This window comes from Lepidothrix coronata, unplaced genomic scaffold, assembly GCF_001604755.1.
Source record: "Lepidothrix coronata isolate B3197 unplaced genomic scaffold, Lepidothrix_coronata-1.0 Scaffold16, whole genome shotgun sequence".
Classification (NCBI taxonomy): domain Eukaryota; kingdom Metazoa; phylum Chordata; class Aves; order Passeriformes; family Pipridae; genus Lepidothrix; species Lepidothrix coronata.
Genome location: NW_016690196.1, coordinates 6,424,324 through 6,451,898, shown reverse-complemented (window position 1 = coordinate 6,451,898; position 27,575 = coordinate 6,424,324). Strand labels below are relative to the sequence as shown.

General features: G+C 46.5%; 1 long non-coding RNA gene across 1 annotated transcript in view; it reads left to right on the top strand.

Moving 5' to 3' along the window:
• LOC108493302 overlaps nt 1-27,575 on the top strand; it is a 136,287-nt gene that overhangs the window by 46,948 nt on the left and 61,764 nt on the right. Inside the window, exons 2-3 of the long non-coding RNA XR_001873429.1 lie at nt 18,118-18,198; nt 22,880-22,989. This is a non-coding gene — a long non-coding RNA (uncharacterized LOC108493302). The remainder of the gene's footprint in view (nt 1-18,117; nt 18,199-22,879; nt 22,990-27,575) is intronic.

Here is a 27,575-nt window from a genome sequence, read left to right as displayed (position 1 = left end):
TTTTTTGTTCAGTGTCAGACAGGTATTTCTCGTGGAAGATGGCATAAAAGACAGGGTGAATGCAATGCTTTAATTTAGTAAAGATTAAGAATTTGCAATTGAATAAAATTATAACAATGGAGAGAAAAGGGATTTGGCAGAGCTGGAGGAATGGCATAGCAGGGACTGCAGGGCAGGAGCAAGGTGTAGGTTAGAGCTGGAGGGCCAGGACTAGGCTAGTGGGTAGGCTGCAAAGCAGGTACAAAGGCAACAGTAAAGCTGTGAAGTCCTGGATGGCACTGGTATCGCAAAACCATGGCTCATGGTGATATACTAAACACATCTCCAGAAGCAATGCACTGGTTATGTTAACAGAGCATACATGGCCTTCTCCTGAGCAGCATCCCATTGCATGGTGTGGCCTTTTAAAATGTGCCAAACAGATTGAGTACAAGCAGCACACACATAATAAATGGGACACAACAGAGCAACAATACGGCACCCCTCAAAAATGCTGGAAATGCCACAGAATTCATTAAAGATGCCACAACTCCCCCTTAACCTCTATGCCAGGAACTATTGTTTCTAATGTTAATAATGCCTGGTAATAAACAGAGGCATAACTCCAGGTCCCTGTAGACTGGGGTAATAGGATCGGACTGAAGCAATGTAATCAGTAGCAGAGTCCAGACTCTCTTTTTTTGGCAGCACATACCACCACTGGAAAAAAATAAGCCTTCAAAGACAGGCAGATATCAGGTAGGTGCTTCCTCCTGCAGCTATTCCTCGTGTTGTTGGAGTTCAGAGCATCCTGGAAGAAAAGAGGCAGCAAAAGACCCTGAGGAGCTTCATAGGCTTTGCCCCTGCACCAGGGGCACTGCCTCTACAGGTTGGGTCAGTGAAGTTTACTTGGCTAAGCAAATGCTGGCAGTCCACGCTTGAGCAGTGGAGGGGGAGAGCTTGTCCCTGCCAACCTGCATGAATAACGCCCTTAAAGTAAAGCAGATGGAGCCCCTGGACAGGAAGGTGCTTTCATCCTGTTTTTTTCAATCTCTCTGTGATGTGCCGACTCCCCACATCCCTTTCGGATACATCTCTCCTATCTGGATGTGGGAACCTGGAAGAACTGCTGACTGAGATGGGATGGAACCATCACACATGATCTTTTAAACAAGCAACTGATGTAACACTGTGATACCGACATGATACAGTATGGCCCTCCACGCAAACAGCTTGGGCTCCTCACTATGGCAAAACCAGCCTCTGGGACCAGGGCTTTTGCCCTTAGCGAGTGCCCCTACATACCCCTTTGGGAGCAGACTGGGAGGGAGAGGAAGGGGTTAAAAAAGCCAGTGCGGCCCTAACGACCCATCTGCCACCTCATCTCGTGTGACACGAGTCATGCGGTGGGGGGGGTTGGGAGGGCAGGGAGCAGCTCCCTTTCTCTCCTATTAGCTGAACCTCTGATTATCATTTCTGTACAGCCAGGAGGTGGCATGCCATTGTGTGTCAGCTGGGAGAGCTGCTGAAAGGGGGGCTTCTCCCTGTCTTAAAGGAGACAGCCCTTCCTAATCCTTCCCTGTGCCGAGAAGGAATTGCCCTCCTTCCAGAGAACCTACCCCACCAGGAAAGGACCCTCAAAAAGCTCCAGCCCACCCAACCCTCTGAGCTCCAGCCCTGAGCTGACACCTTGACAGGGATGCCCCCCAGGAGGAAGCAGGAAGCAGGGATCCAGGGCCTGCAGAGGCTGGCAACCAGGGGGGCCAATTAGCACCAACTGCAGCGGCTGGTTTTGTGCGATAGAGGAGCTTGGCCATGAGGAACTGGTTCAAGCTCTTCACCTCATTTCACACAGGCAACAGCAATCAGATGGTAATAACCATGGGTCACTAGAAGGTGACCTCGAGGTGAAAGGCTCCATATCCCATTAATGGTTTACTGAGCTATCAGCCTAACACGTCTCTCCAGTGCTTTGAATCAGAAAATGGTATTGAAGCTCTTTGAGAAAGTTCCTGCTGGATGGTGTTTAGCATTGTGCATTTCCCAGCAGACATGCGGGAATGGTAATTAAAATCCTCCATGACTACCATGCACTGGGACCTTGCCATTAGCATTGTGTGACTAGGCAGGAATTTATTGATTTCTTGCCTGAGCACTGCAAGCTTACAGCAGACACCAGCGCTGATTTTTGTCCAGCCTTATTGTGTGTGTGTGTGCTCATCTCACATTAGCTATTAAACTTCCCATTAGTATCTGATGATATTCTACAGCACGTGGAAAGGCGCTGAATAGGAAGTAGCACTCCTGCTCTGATCTCTGTCAGATCTAAATAGATTGCATCCCACAGCACCAACAATTTAGTCAGCTCATTTATCCCACCCAGGGACCCTTTATTCTTTCTCGCCATTTGTGTCATCTTCTTTTGCCATCATAATCAGTTTAGCTGGGGGAGGGCTGGATGAAAGTGGCTAAGGGTCCTTGTTTCTGAAGCAATCCCCACCACAAGGTATGTTTCCCCACGTTGTATGATGTGCATGTAGTTCCTATGCCCTAGTCTCCTGCTGCCTCCTCACTCTCTGTCTGCTTTTCTACCTGTGTTATATTTTTAGCCCTCATCACGAATGTAAGGTTTTCTTCACTCATCTGCCTTCTTTGGCAGCCAAGCACAGCCTCTCCATGGCACTAGCAACAGTGCAACCACCAAGCCCTACCAGGTATGAAGCAGATGGGCTTGTAGCGAAAACGAATTTCTTTTGATCCAATGACATGTTTCGAAAAAAATTGGGAAAACTTTCAGGCACAAAAGTCTCCTTTTCAGTTTTGAACCACAAACAGCAAACTCCTGCTAAGCACTGGCTGAGAACAAATGTTTTGAGTTTAGTTTGGGTTTGATAATCAACCGGGCAGTTTGAGAAAAAGGTGGTGAGCACCTGTGAAAGGGTGAGGGATGAGAAGTAGTGAGGATTAAGAAATATTGTGTCCTAAAATAGTGTATTTACAGAGTCCATGAGCTTTACCATCCAGAGGTACTGTGAATTCTAGCTCCCAGCTTGTTCTTTGGAGGTATTTTATAAATCTCCCTGGGGATAAGGTGAAGAAGACAGTGGCTGAATGGCAAGAAAGCCAGCTAGGTGCTTCTGTCTCTCTACCAGTTGCCACTGTGAATTCATTTGGGGCTATATTGCTTGCTCAGCAGCACCCACAGTTTCCAGGAGGATGTTATTTGCAGTGGGGAAACATACTACACGCTGATGGCTGGGAAATGGGATGTACACATCCATCTGCATGGAATGATCCGTGTCCAAACCCCAAACAGTAGTTGCTTCCCACACCAAAGGAACCTTTCAAGCATCCACCACTCCCCGCTTCCCCTTGCTCTTCTACAGCTACTCCTAGAGATGAGTGCTCTAGAGACACTGAGGAGAAAGAAGCAATATTTTTTTTCTGCAGCATGGCAACCTAAGAAAAAGGTGATACTAAGGATTCCAAGATCTAGGCACATTGGGATATAGGCCATCATCACTCTCTGGGGCAATCTGGCTCCATTTTGAAGAGTAGGAGTAAGAAAGAGGAGCAGATTTAGGCAACAATGAAGAGCAACCTTGGAGGGATTTTCTATGTGGCAAGCAGGCACTTATGGGGTTCTTAGCTTTTGCCTTTTTCTCTCCTTTCTGACTACCAGGGACTGTCCCTCAAAAACAATCCTGAGAGTGAGGTTGCTCTGAGACCTGGTGTCCTATATGTTAACCATTTCTTTCCTGTGAAGAGAAACCTCTAAAAATATCTAAAACATAACAGTGTCACAGGAGTTCACCAGGAGACAATGCTACCTAAATGCTCTGCAAGTGGCCTGGCATAGGAGGGGGACAGTAATGTACCTATTTATGATAATTCAGCAATTTTGTTTTGCTTTCTAGCAGACCTCCTTGTATTGGGGTGAGCATGGTCATCCAGGGGAATGAGTACCATGGATGCTGGCTGGATCATGGTAGCACTTGAATTTGAAGAGACACGTCTGCATGGGCAGCATGACCCACATGGTTCTTCCCTGAGCAGGAGGTGCTGCCAATCCAGACTCCAACAGTCCCTGCTCTGGCCTGATCAGGTGGTTTGAGGGTGTGCAACAGAGACTGTCAGAGCAGTTTCTTAAACTTTTGCTTTGCTGGAAGACACCTGAGGTTCTCTAATCAGGGTCTCCAAGTGATTCAAGATTGAGACAGCATGAACTGGCAGAGAAGATTTTGAAGTTGCTGCAGGGTGCTGCATAGGAGACTGTGACAAAGGGAAGAACAACTAGCTCCTGCAATTACAAATTCATGACTCATATAATAATTGATGTTACGAGACACTTCTGGAGGTCATCTGGTCCAAGCCTTTGCTCAGAGCATGGTCAATCTTTATGTTAGATCCACCTTCAGAGCTAGATCAAGTTGCTCAGGGCTTTGTCCAGTTGACCTCTGCAGATCTCCAGGGCTGGACATTACACAATCTCTGAACAGAATGTTCCAGTGTTTGACCACCCTCATTGTGCAAAATGTTTCCTAATATCTAATTATATTTTCTCTTGCTACAACTTGTTCTGTTGCTCCTTGCTCTTCTGCTGTGCACCTCCAGAAAAGTCTCAATTTTCTATATAATTTCTAATTAGGTATTTGAAGAGATTATGCCTGGGAACAGAAAGGGACTTATGGCATCTTTCAGTGTGAAGAGGAGCACAGAAGAAGCAGTAGCACAGCCTGACCTTGAAATCTTTTCGTGCTGCTCAGGGATGCACCTGCCACTGAGATCAGAACAAGCCAAATGATTCCTTTACAAGACAATAAAAATTATTATCAGGAAACAGGTATGATCTGGCCTATCCTGGAGAATCAGTTTACAGAATTAACTCTTGGACAATCCAATGCCTTTTTCTGGTCTGCGTACAAGAGAAGACAAGGTAGAGATGAAAGGAAGCTCTAGAGAAGTCAGTAATACAACAAAGGAGGAAGTGATAGGGAAAAGAATCAGAAATCAGTGCCCTGTAAACACTGCTCTTCTGAACAGGTATTCCTGTGCAGGATGTGAAGCCTATTCATGCTTTTGGGGGTGCCACCACGCACAAGATGAATGGTTTCCCTTCTGCAGAGCATGATGGATGTTTTTTTCTCAGGGATGGCTGAATATTTTATGCCGCTGCTTATCCAGGGGCTCTGCAGATTCCCAGGGTAGGTCTAAAAAGGCTGAGAGAAGGTGCCAAAGTGTCTTGTCATGTCTGGGAGCTTGGCTGAGCAACATAGTACAGGGCAAGTTTGTTAAAGCTAGAAAGAATATTGTGGGTAGTATGTGCCTTTTCATAATGTCAACTTTCCTCCAGCCATAACAGTTTCATAAAGAATCAGAAGTGAAGAAGGCAACCCAAGAGGGGCTGTGAGCCTTCCAAGCAGCCCAGGAGATCTGTGTTATGTAGTTAAGGGCTGGCATTGCATCAAGGGAGCTTAATCCTTGACTGGTGTAAATCAGCATGGCCTCTCTAGATATGCTGGAACTGTGCTGGTTCATCCTAGATGATGAAGAGGCCCGTGACACCCAGGCTGAGACTGAGTGATGTAGGCTTGTCCACTGTGCATGCGAGAGGTATCCTAGGAGTCTGGGACAATATGGATTACACCAAGGAATCTATAGCTGGTGAGTGGAGAAACAGAATCCACCTGAATTAAATATAAGACCTATATGTCTTGCCTAAAAAACAGTAACTAGTGCTGAACACAGCCAGCCTCACTGCCCTGAGACTGCAGCAGCTGTCTGAACTCTAGCTAGGCAAGAGAGCCAAACAATGGGATATGATGGGAAGAAAAGGTTTCTTGGGAGGGTTTTCTTACGAGATTGTGACCTGTTAGTAGGGATGAAGAAGAGTTACTATGGGAAGATAACATAGTGTCCAAAAAAGACTTGAATTCATCTCACCTTACACAAGACAAGGGGCTCATAAGTCCTTGGCTTTACTTTGTAGTCAGTAGAGAGTGATGAACATCCAGAGAAATTTACAGGTCACCTAAAATCCATTTTGCTTTTTGTAGAGGTGTGTGTTTGTCCTGTGACTACAAGGGGTACAGAGAAGGTGCTTACCTGTATCCAAACCTTGGTACAGGAATTCTGTACCCAAAGCATGGTATTCCAGTAAAATCCCATGGGAGGAGCACTCCCTAGTAGAGGTGAGCTGGCATAGCAATGCCTGAGTTTTGCAGGAAGGCCAGGGCTCCAGCCTGCATGTCAAAGTGAAGGAGACCAGACAGTAATGAAAAGATCACAACTGTAAAATTAGCATGGAGTAGATGTTCCTGACACAGTGTGTTGGAATGTTGGCAAGATCTCAAGGAAAAATTAGAATGGAAAGAAAAGTTAAAGAAAAGGACCATGAGAACAAGCAGGAGGCCAGAGAAGAGTGCTGGTAAGCTTTTGGACTAGAACAATGGCTGGAACATGGGTGGACTATAGAAGGATTTAGGCCAAGCTCTGACTTGCAAACAAAATTCATGTTTGGATTTGACCCTGCTGATTATCATGGATGTTGCTGAGTTTACAGTTTTCCTCACTGAGGAAGGAACATGTAGGGATCAGAGCAGTGGGGTCAGGGGTGTCTTCACACTTCTGACTTGGCAGATTTTCCTCTCTGTGGACTTTCTCAGCCTCTGGGAAAGTCCATTGTTGCTACAGCCTCATTTACTGTAGTTTTCCTCCTAATTCTCATGCATGCTCAGAAGGATGCAAAATTTGCAGTTGATCAGAGGGACTATGACAGTGGAATTTGTAAAAGATAATTAAATCCTAGAATCGCCTACATGTATATTTTCATTTTATTGAAATATGCTGCTTATATTGGGATGCAGCCAGGTGGTGTATCAGGAATGATTTCCATTGCTTTTCTTCATTTTAGTGGCACCAGTTTTTGTTTCCTCTCAGATTATCCCATTTGCTGTGAAATGTATTAGGACATAAAATTCCTTTCCTTTGCATGCCATTTTCTCTCTCACGGTTGCCAAAGCATAAACACTGATACCCTTCCCTCTTCTCCTTAGTCCAGCTACCTTTTTTAAATTTTATTTTATTTTAACATCTTTGCTTTAAATAGGAATGTTCAAAGCCAGTTCTCAGGTGCTGTAAACATACTCCCACTTTGGGCCAGTCAGCAGTTTCAGCAGCACATTTGCAAACAGCTCCTAATGTTCACACCAAGCTCTGCAGCACAGCTGTGGTGCAAAAGCCCAGCACGGATGCACTACAGCAGCATGTGGCAAGTCACAGCACTTGATACTAGTAGAGTGGCCCAAGGCTTTGCACTGTGACTACAAACCTATCTCTAGAAAAACATGTTGGGGGGTGAAACAGGGACTAGTCAAGGCAGAAAGTTCAGTAGTAAAGTTAACTCAGGGGAGGAGAGTCTGCGGAAGAGGTGAAGACTTGACTGCAAGAAGGATCAACTCCCAGTTGACCTGAAATTGTGTGGGATCTGCTGTTCCAGCTGTATCCCTACAAATCTATGGGACCTGATGAGAGTCATCCCAGAATCCTCGAAGATGTAATTTCAAAGCTGATGTAATCAGTAATTACATCAAAGCTGATGTAATTTCAAAACCTCCCTTGATGATTTTTGAGTGATCTTGGGAATCCAGAGAGATCCCAGCTGACTGGAAGCTGGAGAACATTGTCCCAGTTTTCAAGAAGGGCAAGGAGGACCCCAGAAACTAGAGGCCTGTCAGTCTCACTTTGGTGCCTGGTAAAGTTATGGAGAAGGTTATTCTGGGAGGTATTGAAAAACACCTGAAAGACAACGCAGTCATTGGCCATGGCCAGAACAGTTTCATGAGAGAAAAGTCTTGCTTATCAAACCTGATTTCCTTTTATGACAAGGGTTGAGCAAGGGAATCCAGTTGATGTAATCTTTTTGGATTGCAGTAAAGCTTTCGATACTGTGTCTCACAGGATCACACAGCTGGATAAACACACCATGTGGTGGGTGAGCAATTGGCTCATGGGTCGAGCACAGAGGGTAATAGTGAATGGGGGAACATCAGACTGGCGACCTGTCACTAGTGGGGTTCCACAGGGCTCCATCTTAGGCCCTGTGCTCTTCAACATCTCCATAAATGACTTGGACTCAGGACTGGAAGGGATACTCAGCAAGTTTTCAGATGACACAAAACTGGGAGGAGCTGTTGACTCCCTGGAAGGCCCTTGAGAGAGACCTCAACAAACATACAGACTGAGGAATGAGATGCTGGAAAGCAGTGCCAGGAAAGGGGCCTGGGGGTCCTGGTTGATGGCAAGTTGAATATGAGTCAGCAGTGCCCTGGCTGCCAGGAGGGCCACCTGTGTCTTGGGGAGGGGGCATCAGGCAAAGCATTACCAACCAGTTGAGGGAGGGGATTGTCCCACTCTGCTCTGCACTGAGGCAGCCTCATCTTGAATATTGTGTGCAGTTTTGGGCACCACATTATAAGAACAATATTAAGCTGTTAGAGAGCGTCCAAAAGAGGGCAACAAAGATAGTGAAGAGCCTTGAGGCTCCTCAGCACAAAGATGGTGAAGAGCGGCTGAGGTCGCTTGGTCTGTTTAGCCTGGAGAAGAGGAGACTGAGGGGAGACCTCATTGCAGTCTACAGCTTCCTCATGAGGGGACAAGGAGGGGCAGGCACTGATCTCTTCTCTGTGATGACCAGTGAGAGGACCCGAGGGAATGGCCTCAAGTTGTGTCAGGGGAGGTTTATGTTGAATATTAGAAAAAGGTTCTTCACCCAGTGGATGGTTGGGCACTGGAGCAGGGTCCCCAGGGAAGTGGTCATGGCACAAAGCCTGACAAAGTTCAAGAAGCATTTGGATGATACTTGTGGGCACATGGTGTGACTCCTGGGGTCCTGTGCAGGGCTAAAAGTTGGACTTGATGATCCTTGTGGGTTTCTTCCAACTTGGCATATTCTGTGATTCTGTAATTCTGTGATTTATAGAATACTTAAAGGAAGGTAAGAGAACATGTGACATGAGGCTGGTATGGCAACTATACAACAAAAATGACAAACAGGGAGGGACCAGACTGACAAACAGACCAGGAGATATGGGGATCCTTCACTAGTTTCAAGAAGAAAGAACATCCTGGCCAAAGTGAAAGAGAAGAAAAGCCACAAAAAGGAGGATGAGATAAAGGTTTTATTCAGAGTTACAAAGGCCTGGGGGTGATCCACCATGAGTGGAGAGGCAGACGTATTTAGGAGAGAAGGGAAAGGAAATAAAAGTCAACAAGAGACTGACAAATAGAGCTGTTGCCTTCAGTGCAGACATAGCCATGGCTGCAGTGAACCATGGGTGTATCCAGGGTAGTATTAAATTGCTGATACTGCCATGTAAGTAGTACCAACATTATTCATGGTGTGGCTGTGGCAGAAAGGGGTGCCAGCAGTCCTGGAGACAGGCCAGTTGACCATATCTCTATAAGCTGAAGAAATCATTTTGGGAAGAGAACCACAGAGTCACAGCAGAGATATTTTCTGCTAAAAGTGGAGCAAATACAGGTCTTAATTCCCATCTTTTGTCTTCCATGGGCCTGTCCCCTCTAACTGGCAGACATTCCTTCCCTGTGTAGGGCCAATATCTGCACTGCCAGTATCCACTTCTAGCATCAATACCTTCAAGGGCTTTCAGGTGGTCCATGAATGACAGCTCTTCCCTTATGGTGGCCAGAGGCTTCAGCACTTGTGGAGCAAAGGGATTTGGATAACCTCTCCCTCCACAATGAAAATGAAATGCAGGAGCCCTCCACCTCCTCCCTAGAAGCAAAATCCTGGCCTATTAACAAGGATAGAGGGGAGGGGGGCTGTAAAGCAGGAGAGAAACATATCTTTGTGTCTGCTTGCAACTTTGTAAGAGGCAATGTTACCATGGCAATGGGTGGTCTTTAGTGAGAAGGGGAGTGAGCTACAGTCTTAGGGTAAGGAGAAGGGGGGAGTGATGCTAAAGGCAGACAGCTTGAAAGTCTCATGGGAAGGGAGAGAAGGGACTGCAGAGCAGGGGAGGGAGGTGGTGGTCTGAGAACCACCTTCGGCAAACGACAAGTGACTGTGACAGCAAGCCTGACATCTGGCATGGCTGCCCCACAACACGGGCTCTCTGCTGAGCTGCTACCAGACGGGCACCTCTAGGCTGGGCCCACATGTTTCCTCCGAGGTCATCGTCCTTGTCAAAAGAGAAGGCACTACAACTGGCCCCCGAGGCCTCCAGCTGGACTGAAAGCCCCTGCTTGGAAGTGCCCATCCCGCTCTCCCCTGTCCCCACCCCTAAGACTTTCAGTGTTTCAGCAGAAGCTCTGTTGCCCAGCTCACGGTGACCACACTGCGTGGCCACCAGAGAACGATCAGCTGGCAACAGAAAACCGCTGCCTGGGTCGGAGCCAGAGAGAGACTCCAGCCACACAGAGAACTACCACTGACAGCCCAGCACGGCATGGGAAGGGTCTCCTCCCCATCTCTCATCCGATGCGGATGGGAGAGGAGTTTCCCTGGTCTCGTGTTTTTTGCAAGGGGAGGGGCTGAGTGGCCAGAGCTGTGCGTGCCTGAAACAGTCAGACGATTGTACGGGAGGTGGAGAGGAGAGGGAACAAAGAGCCGGGGCTGTCAGCGCGGCACGACCAGCCATCGCAGAGAAACATTCAAGCTTCTCCCCTCCCCTGCCCCTGCAGCCTGGGGCGGGCCGTGCTCCTTCCATTCCAGGCCACCGCCTGCCCCAGTGCCGCTGCCCTCGGCAGCTCTGCGGCCCCGCGGGCTGGACAACCACGGGCAGGGGTTGACAGAGCGCCGGGGCCCTCGGCTCTGACTGTGGTCACAGAGGGCGAGGAGGTCCACGGTGGCCGAGCCGGCGTGCCCTCCCGGGGGGCAGCGCTGAGCCCCGGCCCCGCTCCCGGCCGCGGTGGGGGCTGTCCTCCGGCGCCCCGCGGGCTCCGCGCCGCTCCTCGCCCCCGCAGCCGGCAGGTGGCAGGGCAGCCCCGCGCCTCAGCCCGGCCCCGCCGGCCCGGCCCGGCCTCCGAGCCTGCCGGGGAGCTCCCCCGGGCCGGGAAGGGGCCCTTTGTGTTCCCCACCCTCGTACCCCACCCCCGTCCAAGCGCAGGTTGCTGCCGCCTTCCCCCCACAGCCAGAGCGGCGGCGGAGAGGGGGTTGCGGGCTCCCGGGGGACACCGCTTTCCCACGGGGGAGCGGGGGCTGCTGCTGCTCGGCCCTGTCCGCAGCTGCTGTAGGGTGTGATGGGCGGTTTTATTATTATTATTAATAGCAGGGCGTTCGCGCTGGGGTTATATTACAGCCCCATTGTGCGAGGCTCTGCACAAGGCGGTCAGAGACAGTCTGTACCCGGGAACAGGCAGTCCGGACAGAGAGAGAAAGGCAACAGAAAGGGCGGGCAGGAAGAAACGCTGCACAGGGAGGGGAAGCATTTTTTCCCCTGGCTCATCCAACAGGCCAGGGGCAGAAAATGGGTTTATAGGCTGCTACGGGGTCTCTCATCCTTTGGACCACACAGTCCTCTTGTGCAAGTGGAATAAATAACCTGTGGCTGACTCTTTTTGGTGGTTCAGCATTTGTGAGTGCTGACCGTTTACCCCTTGGTTAAAGCTAAACCGGCCTTCTCTTTCTCTAGCTGTTTAACAGAGATACAGGGAGCTGGGAGCCCATGCCAGCGTGCTGGGTGCTGTGACGGTAATTATTAACTCTCCGGGCTCCTAGACGGTCCCACTCCCTGCCCTGCTGGTATCAAGGGATCACTGCCGGGGGACCACTGCCCACCTGCCTACTAGGGCTGCCACCTCCCGATGACGAGTTCTGCTCAGATCAGGGCAGGCAGCCCCACCGTCAGCGGCTTACGACGTTGCCTTGCAGGGGGAGAGGAGGACCACTCCAAGCAGCTGAACTTTTCACTCCAACTTACAGACAGATTTCCAGAGATGCTTGGAGAGAGGGGAGGGGATGGGAAGCAAGACTTGTAGGGGGACCAGCCTGGCCTTTTTCAATTCAGCTGTAGAGTTAGTTAACAAAGTTGCAGGTTCTCAGTCTCTTTTTCTCTTTCTTGCCAACTCTTTTTTTTTTTCTCCCTTCCTCAATATAAATACCCTGGGGCGGTTTCTTTTCTTTTTGGTATGAATGTGATGATCTTTCAGTGCTGTGATTGGCTCCGCGGCTTGTCATCGGGGACACACCTCCTGGCTTGGGGCCACCGCCTCCCCCTCTTGTGAAAGCTTCTCCTTGTAACAAGTGAGCGTAATTACATCAGTTACTCACTAGAGCACAGACCTGCTTTAAATTTTGGCCTGTTGAAGCCAGCGAGAAGCTGAAGGACTAGCAAATGCAGAGTTTCAAAGGCCTGTAGCATTATGGACTATACAAGTAATGCTGTGCTCTTCCTTCCCAGGAATTAGGGCTCCAGTCACATGTGAGGAGGAATAAATATCTGTACTGGTCACGGAAATGGCTACCTGCTAGGAGAACACACCAGAGAAGGATTTCTGTTTTGCCAAAATCTGGCCCACTAAAAATGAAATGCATTGGGTCCCTTTTGAATTGAGCTTTGGTGTAAATGAACCAGAAAACACCACACTTTCAGGGGCACCAAAAAGGAAGAGACCGCAGAATGAGTGCTGCAGGGGCTGTGGATGATCCTTGAAAAAGAGCAGAGCCAACTGAACAAAGGCATCTCTGTGCCAAAAGAATATGCATTTCACCCAGCAGCAAGGGCCTACAAGACAGGGTCAGACCTGCTGGGGGAAGAGAGTGACCCTAAAGAGCAGCATTCCTGTGCCAGGTGGATATTGCAGAAGCAGCTTGATACATTTCTGAGAGTTTGAGATAGAAGCATGCAGTGCTTTTGTGACCTTGTTCCAGAGAGGGCTGAGTGCTGGGGCAGGAGCATCCTTGCTATGCTCCAGAGGCCCAGATCTTTCACTACGGTAAATTGGTGTAGCATGAAAGAAGCCAGTGCTCTCACAGTCAAGAGCCTGTTTCATGCTGGCATGGCAGAGGTTGCCTGATAAGGAGAAAAGTTTCTGCATAAGAAAGAAAGGAAGTGGTTTTCTGACTGAAGGAGAGGGCTCTTATGTCTTATCCCAGGGCATTTTGTCCTGTAGGGATGTGACCCTATGTATGGTACAGATGCTGCTGCAGGTTGGTGAGTTGGAAGGATGCAGATGAGGTGTAGAATAATGGAAACCATCCATCTGGCTAGAAGAGCTGAGTCCTCCTGTACAGATATCTGCAGGGTGTCAGAACTGCTATTCTGACATGGGATAGACCCAGGCCTTTTCAAACATGTCTTGCAAAAATTATACAGGGAGAGGCACCTTCAACCCTGTCCCCTCCAGCTATTCTCCAACATGCAGGTGTTTTCTCAGAGCACACAGCTGAGCAGATCCAGCCATGGTTCTGGACCAGGCAGAGTAAAATTTGAGCTGTCTCTCACACTGCTTGTACAGTGGACTGAATATGTTATAGCCTCTTATCCCTGTCTGTCTCCTTCAATTCTTTATCCTTCACCAAAATAAAATTAACCTTCTGCTTTCTATCCTGCATTAGAGAAACTTCTTCCTGAGAATGTCATGAAAACTGATGTGCCCCTATGAGAAGTGTGGGTTTTGATGATTCAGCATTTTCCCATGAAAGATAAAGCTCCTTTGTTTCTCTAACCAGCTCTCAGCAAATGGCTCAAAGGGATGTGGTGCATGTTTCCTCCCAGGGACCTGTTTCTGGAGCTGCTGAGAAACTTCCTGGGTCATGGCCCACTCAGTAGGTGTCATTGGATCAGTCAGTCTGAAAACAAGCAAAGAGCTCCCATTTGCTCTTACGGACCAAAACCATGAAAAATTGTACTGGTGTTTTCTGTGATATCGGATGTTCTCTGATTGTATGATCTTTAGTGCAACCTGGGTTCTACTTAATTTTGGGAAGAGCTCTCCCTGCAAGCGGCTCTGCTCTGTCACTGAGCCGAGGTTGCAGAAAGGAAGGAGTAATGTGTCAGAGGAGCCAAGGAGGAGGCATGAACAGGGACAACAGGGTTCCACTTCTGAAGGATAAATACCAGCGGTTTGAGATTTGAGTACCTGAAAGTGAGAATACACTTACTGAGATGTGAGACATTCAGGGTGCCTGACCTCTCTGCAAGAGGGTCTTCTCTCCCCTGTCTATGCCAAAGGGTGGGGAACTGTGACAGAGCTGGCAGCGTTTAAGATATGAAGCTGGATTTCTGGCACAAGAGGAGGAGGCAGAACAGAGGGAGACTGGTACGGGACAGATGCATCGGCAGGCCACAGGTACTTGTACATTCCCAGATGTCATATTGGCCTTTGGGCTGACCTCTGGGCCAGGATGAGAGTGTCAGCTCCCAGCCTTGCTCTGCAGGATCCCAAAGTGCATTTGATCATTTCCCTTGTCTGTACACAACTGCCAACCCACCTTTCTTATATACCCTTTTCAGGTGTTTCAAGGTTTTATCCTTACTGCTATTATGATCCCTAACATTCCCTTCAAGCAAATCATTGTGGTGAAATTCCTTACATAGATGGAGATCGCAGGAACAAAATAATAATGCTAGCCATAATAATAAATAACAGACCCATTTGCTTTAATCCACAGCTCACAAAACAACAGCCCAGTCCAAATTCTCATCTGCTGTGGAGATAAAGAGTGTGATTTACTCTGTCAGCTATGGAGAACAGACACACCACAAGGCAGTTATCTCTGGCCATAAACAAACTGGAGTGGCTTTGCCTTTTAACAGGCTCCCTTCTCCTCTCCTGTGGAGTGCTACTTTCTGCCTTACATAACCCTCTGGGCAACTCTGCTGACCTATTTTGTTTTAATAAACTTGAGCAGTTTGAGCTATGCACCCTTCACTTTTCTGACGCCGTTGCCACTTCACAGGGCTCCCTTTCTTGCCCTGCTCTGCAAGGTTCCATAGGTAGTATCTTGAGAGAAGCTAAATAAACAGCTTCCAAGTTCCGACAAAACCCATATGTGTCAAACTTCCTTTTGAATGTTAGCCTTGGAGGTGAGACGGAAAAACTGAGTTGACTAGGAAAACGCATACCCTTTCAGAAACAGTTTTTTATTACTTTCCTTATCACCCCTTTAAGGTCATAAAGATTATGCCAAAGAAGCTATTAAGTTTTCCAGGATTGCAAAATATTTTATCAATGATAGAGATGAAGCATGCCGTTCCACTTTTCAATTTTTTTACTTCAAATTTCCTTTTATGTTTGGGGATTTGATTTTAATCTTCTCTCCATACCTTTCTGCTTCCGTCCTGATTGGAGGCATGGTTAATTGTTTCTTCTAGCCAGAAGCCTACACCGAATTGCAAACAGAAGACCTCTCAGGCATTAAAAAAAAAGAGAGTGAATATGGAAAGTAAAAATGTGAGCACCAAGGGTATATAATGGTGTTTAACAGACTAAGCTTCTGGTTTTCACTCTGTCATGGTTCCTGAGATGTACATAAACTTCTGAACATCAATGACTGACAGCAGTGTCACAGTAGTGACAGCATACTGCCTTGTCTACTCAAGTTGATTTAGGAGCTAGGATATATTCTTCCCCCTAAAAACATCTGTGAAAACTTGACCCAGAATGTTTCTAGTGGTTAAATACTGGAATTTGGGCTGAAAGGGCTGCACATTGGTGTCTCCATCAGGTTACCCTAGAAAGGAAATAGGGATAAAATGCTGCATGATACCATCTGAGATTCCCTTCCCAACACACTGCAGTAGAGGAGCAGATTAGTGTCCTGCTCATAATGTATCCCCTCCAAATCCCTCACTGGAGAAGGATATCCACAGCTTTGGAGAAATGCTGAAAAGAGGCTCATAAGAGGCCCGGTTCTTCACACTGAACTGGAAAGTGTTATGAGTGGATTGCAAAGCTCTACTGAATATCGAGTTAATCCAAGATTTACGTTCCATAAGCCTCCAGAAATTGGGCTGTGGTGGGCTTTAGCTAAAGCAGTGTTAGCTAACCTTTTAAGAAACCCTGGTTTTCCTCCCTGTGCAGTCTTTCCAATAGGCCTTGTTTTCCTGAAGGAACAGATCCTCAGCTGGCATAACATAGATTCATCTCAGCCAGTGAAGCTGGAGGTTAGGAGCATCTGACCCCAAAACAATTCCTCTTAATGGTGACATGTTTGTTGCCACCAGGCAAGATGACAGACTGAGCACTGGTGATGGAAGAGTATCAGACAGGCTACTGTCACAAAAATCCTCAATTTGCCTCTCCCATGGTATTTATTATAAAAGGAGGCAAAAGTTGGAAGGTGAGACACTCCAGTGAAGTTGGCATGGAGAGAAGTCTTGCTCAAGCTGAGTTAGAATGGAAAAACTTTTATCAGGGAAGTGCCAAGTATAAATCACTAACAGATACTCCTTGGTTGAGACAATTCAGAAAGAGGACAGTAGCGAGCTAATTAATGCCAACTGGCAGTAAGACAGAATGGCTTTATAACCTTTTAAAATAGCATGTTGGTCTCTTCCACAGTGTCCTAGTGTCCCGCAGGGAGAGGCTGCCCCTTTCCCACATGATTAGGCCTCCTTCCTAGGGGTAGGCAGAGAGGCCAGGGGCACAGGATCTTCAAGGTGTTGTTTCATATGCCTTTCCAATCCAAGCAGGCATCTCAGCATTGGTTTATGCTCTGTTCATGTTTTCCAGTGTCTTTCTCCAGTCACGCAAACAGTATGGAAAGACTTCCTTGGTGATTGTAATAGGAAAACCAGGGTGGGTGGAAGAGGATTAAAGAAACGGGTGGACATGACTGCTCTGACATCTCTGTCCACCTTGGGGGGTACTTGTAATTCTCAGCTGGAAACTTTGTCTCTGGGGCAATGATTTGTGGTGCTAAAGCCACCCACAGTCTCTTAGAGGCAGTTTAGAGTAATCTGGTCAGTGGGCAGGGAACTAAGGTCCATCCAATTCTTAATGTCCATCACAGGCAACTGGTAATAACAATGGCAGAAAATGTTAAGAAAATTATAAATTCAGTACATTTTCTCTCTATTGAAATAGAGCTATTTAAATGTGGAACAATGGCCATCTGTATTAGGAAGCTTAGTATGTTTGATAAAAAGCTTCTCTTTGTCTTGATTATTTTTTAAAATATCAAGTTACACATGCTTCCTGCCAAAACATTTCAGAAAGTTGAACCAAACCACTACCTAAGCACCTGGAACCAAAGCTTGGTAAGTGATAAATCCACTTTTGAAAGTAAGTGCTCTTCCATGAGTAGTAGACAACTATTTATTCCATTTCAGTCTATTCAACAACTTAAATTTAGTGACTTGCTCATTTAAACTTGAGAAACTGGATGAGGTTTGGAAAAAGAGGACAAGCTTGTTTTTCTCCTCTGGTCTATTAGAAAAATGAGGATGAGAGGACAAGATATAGCAGATCTACATTGTGGGAGTATATGGTGTCCTGGAACAACCTGTTTAACCCACTAGTCACTGATAAAACTTCTTTTGTTTAACATTACTTTTTCTTTTCTGTTTAGCAACAAAGGTGGTTTTACAAATAATAAACTACGTGTTTAATAAAACTGTTTTTAGAGATTTTTTAATGGATTCAAACTTCATTCTGTATGCAGCCTGATATGAATCAATTCTAAAGATAAACGGTCATTCTATAACAAATTAAAAATACATAACTCACCATTTCCCAGCATAGAAAAATGTAACAATCAAGACCTAATAAAAACATGTAAAGTGGTAAGTAAATATGTGTAGATAAAACTGTCTGCTGGTAACAGTAAGTTCGTGCATGGACTGTATGTGGTTTTAGGTCAAGAGGGTCTTTTTGGTTACAACCTGATGACTATCAACCTTTCTTTGTGGAAAATAATTAAAAAGGATAAATGAAAAGAAGTTTTTATTTAATATTTAAAAATAAGGTCTCCTGCTTATTTAAATTGCTAATTCAAATGGGTGATTTAATCTGTTCACTGAGGCTCAAATCTATCAGTTTTGGTCCCTTGTCCTGGTAGTTACTGCATGGGTGGGGTTTTATGCATCTGATGTTTCAGTTTCAGGCTGTTCTCCGTGAAGTTGAAGCCAAACCTCCCTGAACTCAATGAGATTTTCCCCATTTGTTTGCCAGGAGTTTGGAGACAGCTTTCAATGGCCCAGATTTGTGACTACTCAGCTGCTAAAAACCAACACCTAGTGCAGTTCCTCACAGGTAGGTTCTGTTGCTGCCTGACGTGTGCCGCTAACAGCAGAGGAGTGAAGAAAAAAGATGCTCTGATAATAACACATGCTAGCAGTTTGTAGTGTCCCTGCCTATACTGTGTCTGTCTTTCAACGTCCTGCCTGTTTACCAGGTCTTTCCTGGCTCAAAAGTGACTTTAAACAATGTTAGCAAAGCCTTTGTCAGCACCTGTGAAGAGGCAAAAAGCAACAGCCATGAAGCAGGTGAATCCAAATAGAAGTCCTGATTTGAAAAGTAAAGGGAGAGTGAGCACATCTAGTCTGAGGCTGTAGGAGAATGTTGCGAAAACAGTGGAATCATTTAACTGAAGAATAATAAGAAAGAAATAATAAGAAAGAAATGAGATAATTTTTTGTGATACAACTAGAAGTGTCAGTCACTTGAAAGGAGTTTGTCTTCTGCTTCCCCATCCTTTTTTTTTTTCCTATTCTATCCCATCCCATCCCATCCCATCCCATCCCATCCCATCCCATCCCATTCTTTTCTTCTGGGTATTGTAGAACCTTAAAGCTCCTCTTCCTGCCTCCAGAACCCATCACAGAGCTATGCTGTGCAGGATTTGCTGAGCCATCTCCATGCACAGCTGCCGAGTCTCACCTCTGATGTGAACTTGCTCAGACCCCAGTGTGCACCACAGGAGAACTGTGCCTCCCAGGCACCTGCTAGGCATAAGGCACAAGGCAAGTGGTAGCATCAGACAAATAAGGCAAAAGTAGGGAGTAAGCAGAGCAACTTTGTGCTATCACATACATTCTCAGCTGTTTCCGTGGGCAGATGGTTTCCCTCGTGCAAGGTACCCACTGCATATTTGCATCTCTTACCTATCTGCTGATCTGCCCATCCATGTCATGAATCAGCTTCTCCATCAGGAGGAGGCCTCTGGAGAGACATGTGCTAGCTATTTAATACATTTATTGCAGTGTGCTTAGTCTGTTTGTTAAACTAGTGATGGCAGAGTTCATGGGTAACTCCATCAGGAAAACACCTTCCTATGTCCTGTGACAAACATGCACATGCAATTGTCCATCTGGGGTCCAAAATGACCCATACCTGTCATCCCTGAACCAGTTTCTGTTTTCCAGCCCTCCCAACCAGTTTACAGTTCCTGTTCTTGAGCTCCTTCCTCTGGCTGTAGATGTCTATCAGCATAACTGGAATTCATGACATGACCTTTGATTCCTTCTGTCCTCATGCCAGACTCCAGCAGGTCTCTGTTATCAGATACTAAAGCCTATTATAACATGAAGTGCATGCACAAATTTACCCAGGCAGGTATGCTGGCATCCTCGCCTGATAGTTCCACCTTCACAGGGGAGCACAGGCATCTCTCAGCATCCTTAGGGCCGCCAGAGCCTCTCTTTACATAAGGAAAATATGTTGGCATGAAAAGCAAATGATTACACATGCTTCTGCTATTTTCTCTTTCGGAGGGTAAATGCTTGTTCACATGCCATGATGTCATCTTTGACACTGCGCACTAGTGTTGTGTCAAGCAAAGTGGTGTTCTTATCCACTCTTAGCCTGAACCTGCAGGGAGGGACCCTCCAACGCTGGAGCCCAAAGATTTGTCTTCATTATCCTCCTTCTAACTCAAGGCAGCAACATTTCCTCAGGTGGAGCCACAGATAAGGGATATGACTTGCCCAGCATGACCCTGTGAAGGCCATGGCAAAGTTGGGGACAGAAGCCAGGCCCTGAGAGTCCCAGTGTTACTGTTCTGCTGTGCCATGGCTGGTTTCATAATACATAAAAGTTCTTCCAAGCAATCCTGTCTCCTATGCAGACACCATAGTTATCAGCAGGGCTGCTGCCTGAGCCCTTGTGCGCCTCAGGGTACATCCCTCCTTGGCTTGACCTGCAGTAGAGCTCCACAGTCTGCAGTATGGGGAGGTGAGAGGCTGGTTGACCTCCTTCTGTCCTAGATAGATTGTCAAAGTTTGGGTCACATCACAGGCCCACTATGTGCAGACCTGGACAGTATGCAACCAGAGCAAATCTGGCAGAGGCAGCAGGACTACCCCAGCACACCATGGTCACGTGTATACAGCAAGATGTCTCTTTACTAATAGCAGATGGGACACAGAGAGTGCTCCCTGTCTGAGTGCTTCCTGAGATGCCTCCTAGGATCACTTGAGCCACAAATTAATTCTCATTTCCTCTGAGAACCTTGCTTGGTGCCCCAAGCTGGTTCCTCATGCTGCATTTCTCTTGTGTGAGAGCTCCACTCACCCATCAGCCACCTTGATCTACCATCAGGCTTTGGTTGACCTGTGTGAAACCTATCCCATCTGGTTGTTCCAGATACACTGTGCAAAGTCTCCCTGCCTCTGCCTGGCCTCATGCATGCCGGCTGTGGCATGCATTTTGTATTTGGGCACTCTAGCTGCAGGCAAACTCTGTTCTTCAGTGGTGTGCTGGGTTTGTCAGAGGGTATTAGGAAATGTTCTGTGGTGGGTGGAAGCACATAGTGCATCTGAGGTGGTTGCTGTGGCTGTGGGTGACAGATCTGGCCTGGCCCACAGTCTCTCTCGCCTGAGTGATCCTCTGTGCTGCTTGCAGGTACCGCTCACCCACGCTGGCCTCGCAACTACCAAGCCAGTTGCCAAACTGGAGTGTCATAGATGATCCAAGGGAATTTTAATTGAACCACCTTTGCCCACTGCAAGTAGGTGCCAGTTTGTCAAGCCTTGGTGATGTTAGCTGGCGCTGGGGAGTGTAATGGGTTCACATGGGTTCACTGCGTCTCACTAAATGACTACATGTATGCCTTTGCAATCCTTAAATGTAGGAAGTGGCTTATTTTGTGCATAACACACCATTGCAGTCATCCTAGAAGCTGCTTCCCCCTTGCCCCTGTGTCTCTCAGCTCATCACACAGCAGAAGTTTTGCATATGAGAGCAGCGGGATGGGACCAACAGCAAGCTCAGCAAATCGAGCTTCAGCCTACCAATGGGGAAGAAAGATCTGATGCAAGGTCCACAGACACAGGGAGCTTTCTGTTAAATGTCCTCCCAGACAGACTCCATACAGTGTGGCATGGGGTAAGAGACCGATTTGGTATTAATCAGATCTTAGACATCTTTGAGCAGTGCAGATTAAAACCAAACACCTAGAAGGGAAAAATCTTCAGTTCCTCTGTGATGTGCTTGGCCCTGGAATGAGCAGGCAGCTGCATTTGGAGCTAGCTTTAACTTGAGGTCTCCAGACAGAGTCCTGCAAAAAGTACATCAAACAATGCTCTGCAGCAGCACAATGAGGCCGCTTTATGTACTTGCAGCTTGTTTTCACACTGGTAGTGTGTGCTGTTCTCACACACAGCTTCACACTCCCTGGTTATACATTAGCAACGACACATTCTTTAGCTGAAGTTTGAGTTGGACATAGATTGAAGTCTGATACTACAAAGTACGGTTGGAGAGGAAGAAAACATCACTTAGGGTCAAATATTTTCTTGTCTGGGTTTAGAAGGCAGAACATGTGATAAAGCACTAAGTACTGTTATTGATGAGTATTTATGGGGTACCAGGAAAAGAGCTACAGGCATAGGTAGAACAGGAAGGAGCTGCTTTGGTGTGGGCTCAGCAGAGGTAGTAAACTGGTGGCTGAATAAGCCTGGTCCTACACTTTCATTTATCCATACCGTCCAAATCTCTGATGCACCCAGAAAGCACTAGTCATTCAGAAAGCCTGTGCTTCTCTACCATGGTCACTGAGGCCAAGCCATTGGTGCATGTAGCACACTTGACTGGAGATAGGGAAGTGGGACATTGCCTACAATAACCAGCTGTTCATACCAGCCATTCCTGCTCCAAAAGGAGAGTGTCACCGTTGCATACTTGGAGGCTGGCCCTTTGTTCAACCCCTCTCTTTCCCTGCGTAATCCACCTGACTGGAACATGCTGCTTGGAGATAGGGCTTCAGCATGTGTCAGCTTTGGACAACCTTCTACAAATTTCATACCGTCTTTATTCAGGATCTACACATCACGTGCAACCTGATAAAAATCAAATGTTTAGTTCAGCTGAACCTGGGTTGGATGTCATGCCCGAAAAAATGATTGCCCACCTGCATGCAAATCCATCTTTTCTCTGAAAAAGAAATTAAGAGCAACATCGGTGCAATCAGATCCCAATATTAATGCAAACCCATCTCCAGGGAAATTTCATTTTTAATAATTCAAAATTACATAAGGAAAATGCAAGTAGGGAAGAGAGGAGGAGCAAGTAAATCCAAAATAGATCCAGGCAGAGAGGTACAGCTGTCTTACCAGCTGTATCTGGTCACTGACAGCTCAATCTAAATCTTAATATAGGAAGGGCACAGGGTGGATGGTGCCAGATCACACTGTCTTCCTTATTGCCTTGCATGATGACAGTGGCAGTTTTGAAAAAGCAAGGGAGGACAAGTCGCTTAAGAACATTAGCTGTTATCCTCCCCTCCCCTTTTCCTCTCACTTTGTTGCTTTGTGAGGCAGCCCAGCTGTGATCTTAGGCCTGATATCTACAGCCCTCCTGCAGGCCTCTTTTAAGAGGATGCTTGTCCTTGGAAGGGAGGTAGAAGCAGAACTGACCACTGAAAGGGTTTTGCTGACAGATCCATTTGGGCATTCATCAGAGGTCTCTTTTACTTCCATTTATTGTTATTTCATAGAGCCTATTTACTCTCCTGTGTCGGTAGCATGTGGAAGAAAGGACAAGAGGAGAGGCAGAGCTATACAGGAGCCTGTACCAGCCCACTGAAAAAAGCAGACTAGAAATAAGGTATGAACTCCTTCTTGGTCTCTGCCTTTCTGACTGCATGGGTTTCACAAGGGCCATGGAACTTTCAGCACACTGCTTGGTTTGCTGCCATCTCGGGGAGGATTGTGGAGATGAGCCTGCTCAGGACTTTGAGGACACTCATGGAGCTTCAGCTGAGCCCCAGCCTGTTTCAGATAGTGAAGCTGAACTGGTCTGAGATGTAGCGGGAGCTAAAAGAACTTGCCAAAGATCACAGAACAACTGCAACAGAAACAGGACCAAATGTAGGACCTTCACTGCAGGGCCACCCATGTCATGAGAGAGACAATAGCTGGGCAATTATTTCTGGGGAGGAGATGCCAAACATTGATGCCTAAAGATCCCTTGTGAGACATCCCCTTACAGAGTCTCTTGGCCAGCCCTGGGAAGTCACGACAGGACAAGAACACAGTAGTTGTCTTATTTATCAAACCAGGCAGTGGCTGTGCAGGCCAAATCTTGTCCTGCCTCACTCAGGTAGGTTGGTGCAAATGTTACTTGGGTAAAATCAGTGTTTCAGCTACTAGAAATGAACATCTTGACCTAGCAGATTGTCAGGAAAAAGAATGCACATTTGGACAAAGGCAGTAACTGTGCTGGGGTGATGGTTCCTTTAGACTGTCTTGTAGGTACAAGTGTCTCATGTTCAGAGAGCTGGATATGCCACTAGCCTTTCTGAAATCCACTTTTTCCAAATCTCTAGTGCTAGCTCCCCTGTACTAACCTCAGTATAAAATTACTCAACCACAGCAGCATGCTGACATGCATGATTTTGCTGATGAACAAACAGCAGTTTTTCCCAATGCTTCCATAAAGTTGTTCTGCCAGTGGGAAGTATGATTTCAGGAACATTAGCATGAATAAACAATGTCCTATGACATCTACATTTATTGGGCCCTCTTCCCTCCAAATTTTTGACATGACCTTTGATAAGAGAGTGGCTTGCTGGAATGGCACCAGACTACTAGGTGCTTTTGTGAGACAACTCCTTATCAAAGGCTGAGCACAGCCGTGACCAGCATGGAGTGCCAGTCCAAATTTACTCAAGCTGCTATGTTGGCATGGGTCCCTAAATTCTCAGCTTCATGGACTTTTATCTTCCCCTGTGAAATGAAGGCACCACGGACTCTCCTCTTAGCTGCCACTAGCACGTTTGACACCACAGAAATATGCCCAAGTGTGAACTCGCTCACCTTCCCAACCCATACGTGGAGCTCCCCTCCCCAGAAACTTCAAGGAAAATGTATTTAAAATATGTGTTTCCCAAGTGTAGCTCTGTTTACTTGATAGTGATTGTTCAAGGAGGTGTTTTTGGCCTCTCCTCTCCCATTCTTCAGTTCTCAACTAACAAGGACTGTATTCTTCTCACACTGCGTATCAGGCAAGGAAGGAGAAGCAACAGAGGCTTCCTGGTGCCAGCTGGCACTGTGCCATGTGATTGTTGTCAAATGGGGATGTAATAATCGTAATAATATGTTTCTTGCTCAATTTGAACCTCTCCTGAGATGGTCTTTTCATTTGAGGGATGGAGGGGGAAAGATCTATGACTTTCTGTTTCTCAGTCTGCCATTCCAGCTGTGTTTCTTTATCCTTTCAACCTCGCCTGTGGCAAAACAGGTGCCTTTGGAAAGGTTGCAGCTAGCTTCACCCTGATGCACTCTTCAGCTGTGGGGAGAAGGCCCCTAAAATTATCTCTGGGCACCAGGAGGGCTTCTGGATGCCCGATCTGCTTCCCACAACTCTCAGTGCTGTCTGGTGTCTGCACAGTGGACAGCTTCCTGTCTGCAAGAAGATGCTGGAGCACCAGAACAGCGTATATGAGAGGAGAGTAGTGGCACAGCCCCAAGTGTTCCCCTCTAACTTTCCTGCCTGTCTGGCAGTTAGGAAGTAGAAGGGAACTCAGTCATTAATAACTCTTGCAGTTTTTTGGCCTCCGTGCTGAGCCTGTCCATGAGAGACCAATTATAATTGTGCTGCGGCCAGAAACTTCAGCTGAATGGCCAACATTCTCAGATTCTAAGAAATTCTGTGGAAGAATTTCTTTGTGGAGAGACAGAGGATGAGAATAAAGAGGATTTTCTTGGACACATGGTAGTCTGTGAGTGGGGCCAGGATTTCATACAAAGCAGCTAGCTGTGTCTGGTTCCCTGTGCAGAGAGCCAGCAGGAGCCTGCATGTCACTTCAGACCTAATGGGTCCAGCTTTCCCCACTGGGGATCTCCACAGGACTCCACTGCTGCTCTGCTCCATCCACTACACACCTCTTGGGAGTGAATCCCTTGGGAAAAGATGGGAAGAGCCTGAACTGATGCCAAGACCCTGGATGGGGAGGCTCCTTGCCTCTTTTTTTGTTGTCTGAGTCATTGAGTCCCCAGGAGAGGGGAATCCTGTCCTAGGCAAATCTGCACTGCACATTTGTACCCATTTATCCCATAACAGAAATTATTGCATTTCATGAATCCATGGGTGTTCTCAGCATATCAAGATCTAAAATCTGAATTTGCAAAGCAAAAATGATGACTAAAATAATTACAAAATATATTATAATAATAGGAAGAAGAAAAAAAGTAAAATCTCTGCATCAAGGGATTTATCCCTGAGCACATGACAGGTTTGTAGAACAATCCAGGGAAGGAGTGTGTGAAAAAGGCTTTATGACAGCTAAAGGTTTTAAGTGTGTAAGTGTGCTTTAGGAGGTAATCCCAGGTCCAGTAGCACTTTGCAGACACACATTAGGAGTTTGACTTCATTCAGGTCCTGATGCAGAAGGGAAGAAGTCTCTTGCCACAGCATGTATGTCACACTTCTTTTTGCTGGGGAGTGATAGGTCAGGAGAAAATCTCCTGTGTATTTTGTGAATCAGGAAATGGGTAGGAGAGTGTTCTGTTCTCTGCCAGGGCACTGAAGTACTGACAGCATTTCCTTATCCAGCAGTCATGTACAGAAATATGAGGGGTTTGGAAGGTGTTTAGACTTCTTTTTTCCTACCCATTTAGTGATGTATATGCCATCAAAATCTGGGAATGACCAGAAGGCTGGTGTGGCCACATGGGTTTAGAACTGCAGTAATGACAGGAAAGGGCTGACCCTCGTGCCATAACACTCCTAGCAAAGAATGTGTGGAGACATGTCAGCCTTGACCATTCTCTGAGAGGGCTGCAACTACCCTTGTCAGTTTTGACAAGGTACTTTTGACTCCTTGTCAGGAGATTAAGAATAGGAACCTAGTAAGTGGTCCCAAAAGGTCAGTGTTATTCCAGGCACAAGAACAGTTGGAGAAAAAATGTTGCTTTCCCTTTGCTGGAAATGCCCCCTATGATAGCCATGCACCAGTGACAGGACTAAAAGGTGAAGAGTGACCATTTTAAGGTGGAACTAGAAAAACTAAACCGCAAAGTTTAAAATACAATGCACATGGCTTCAAACATGCTCAGGACTCACTGAGAGACCTGCACCCTGCAGGTCCCACTGAGACAAGATTTTCTGGAGAATATGGCCATTTTGTCCACGGCTTATCCCTAATAACATTTCCTGGATCAGTCAGTGTGTTGCTGAATTATAAGAGTAGATTCCAGGCAGAGAAACTCACCTCTACAGGAGTTTCATTCAAATAGTAGTAGTGGTGTTAAAAATGCTGTGTTTTAGGCTCTGGAGCAAGACACTTCTTTGTTTGTAAAAGCAGTTCAGGAAGCCTGTGTTCGTCACAGTCTGCTCCCCCTGCTTGCCTCAGCTTTTGTCCTTCACTGTTTGTATCTGAAAGGCACCTTTTAGTGCCTATCATTAAGTGGATTCCTATTCACTGAGAATGGGGGGGAGGATATCTGTGAAATTCTGTCAGATGGAGAAGAAACCCTTCGGAACTCTTCATACCCTATTGTGACAACTGGGACTAAAGAAGAAAGACTGGATTTCTGGAGGGACATCTGTTAATACTGGAGCAAAAGACTGGGACTAGGTGTTGAGAGACACTCTAGAAGGTTTATCAAAGCTGTTTCTTCTTGCTCTGCCTGATTGCTGCTTTGCTTACTGTGAATAGGCATTGGTATCCTTCCACACCTCTCCTTCAGTGTCTGCCTCAGGCATTTGTATCTAGACAAATCTAATCTCTACAAGCTTCACACTCTTGGCCAGAGTCCATGCTGGTGTCCACTCCTCTGTGACAATGGTCTGGATTATTTGCAGTTGGTCAGAGTGGAGCTACGCCCTCCAAACCCCACAGCACAGTACCAAAATCACATAGTCATGGCAACCCTGAGAACACAACTCAAACCCTAATCCCATTATAATGGCTCAATGTACTTTGCTCAAACTTTTAATAAGGTAACATGTACCTGAATAACTAGATTTCCTCCTCATGATCATGATCCTGCTCTTGGCGATGACTGGAGAACTATGATAACATAATCTGATTTGAATAGCCTGTACAGGCACCACCTGGCAGCCATTGATATCAAGTTAGGAGAATGAAGATGAATGATCCAGAGAAATATTAAGTTACATGGTTTCCTTCCCAAAAGTAATAACCTGATGAATAACAATGTTACTTTTTTTTTTTTTTTTTTTTTTTT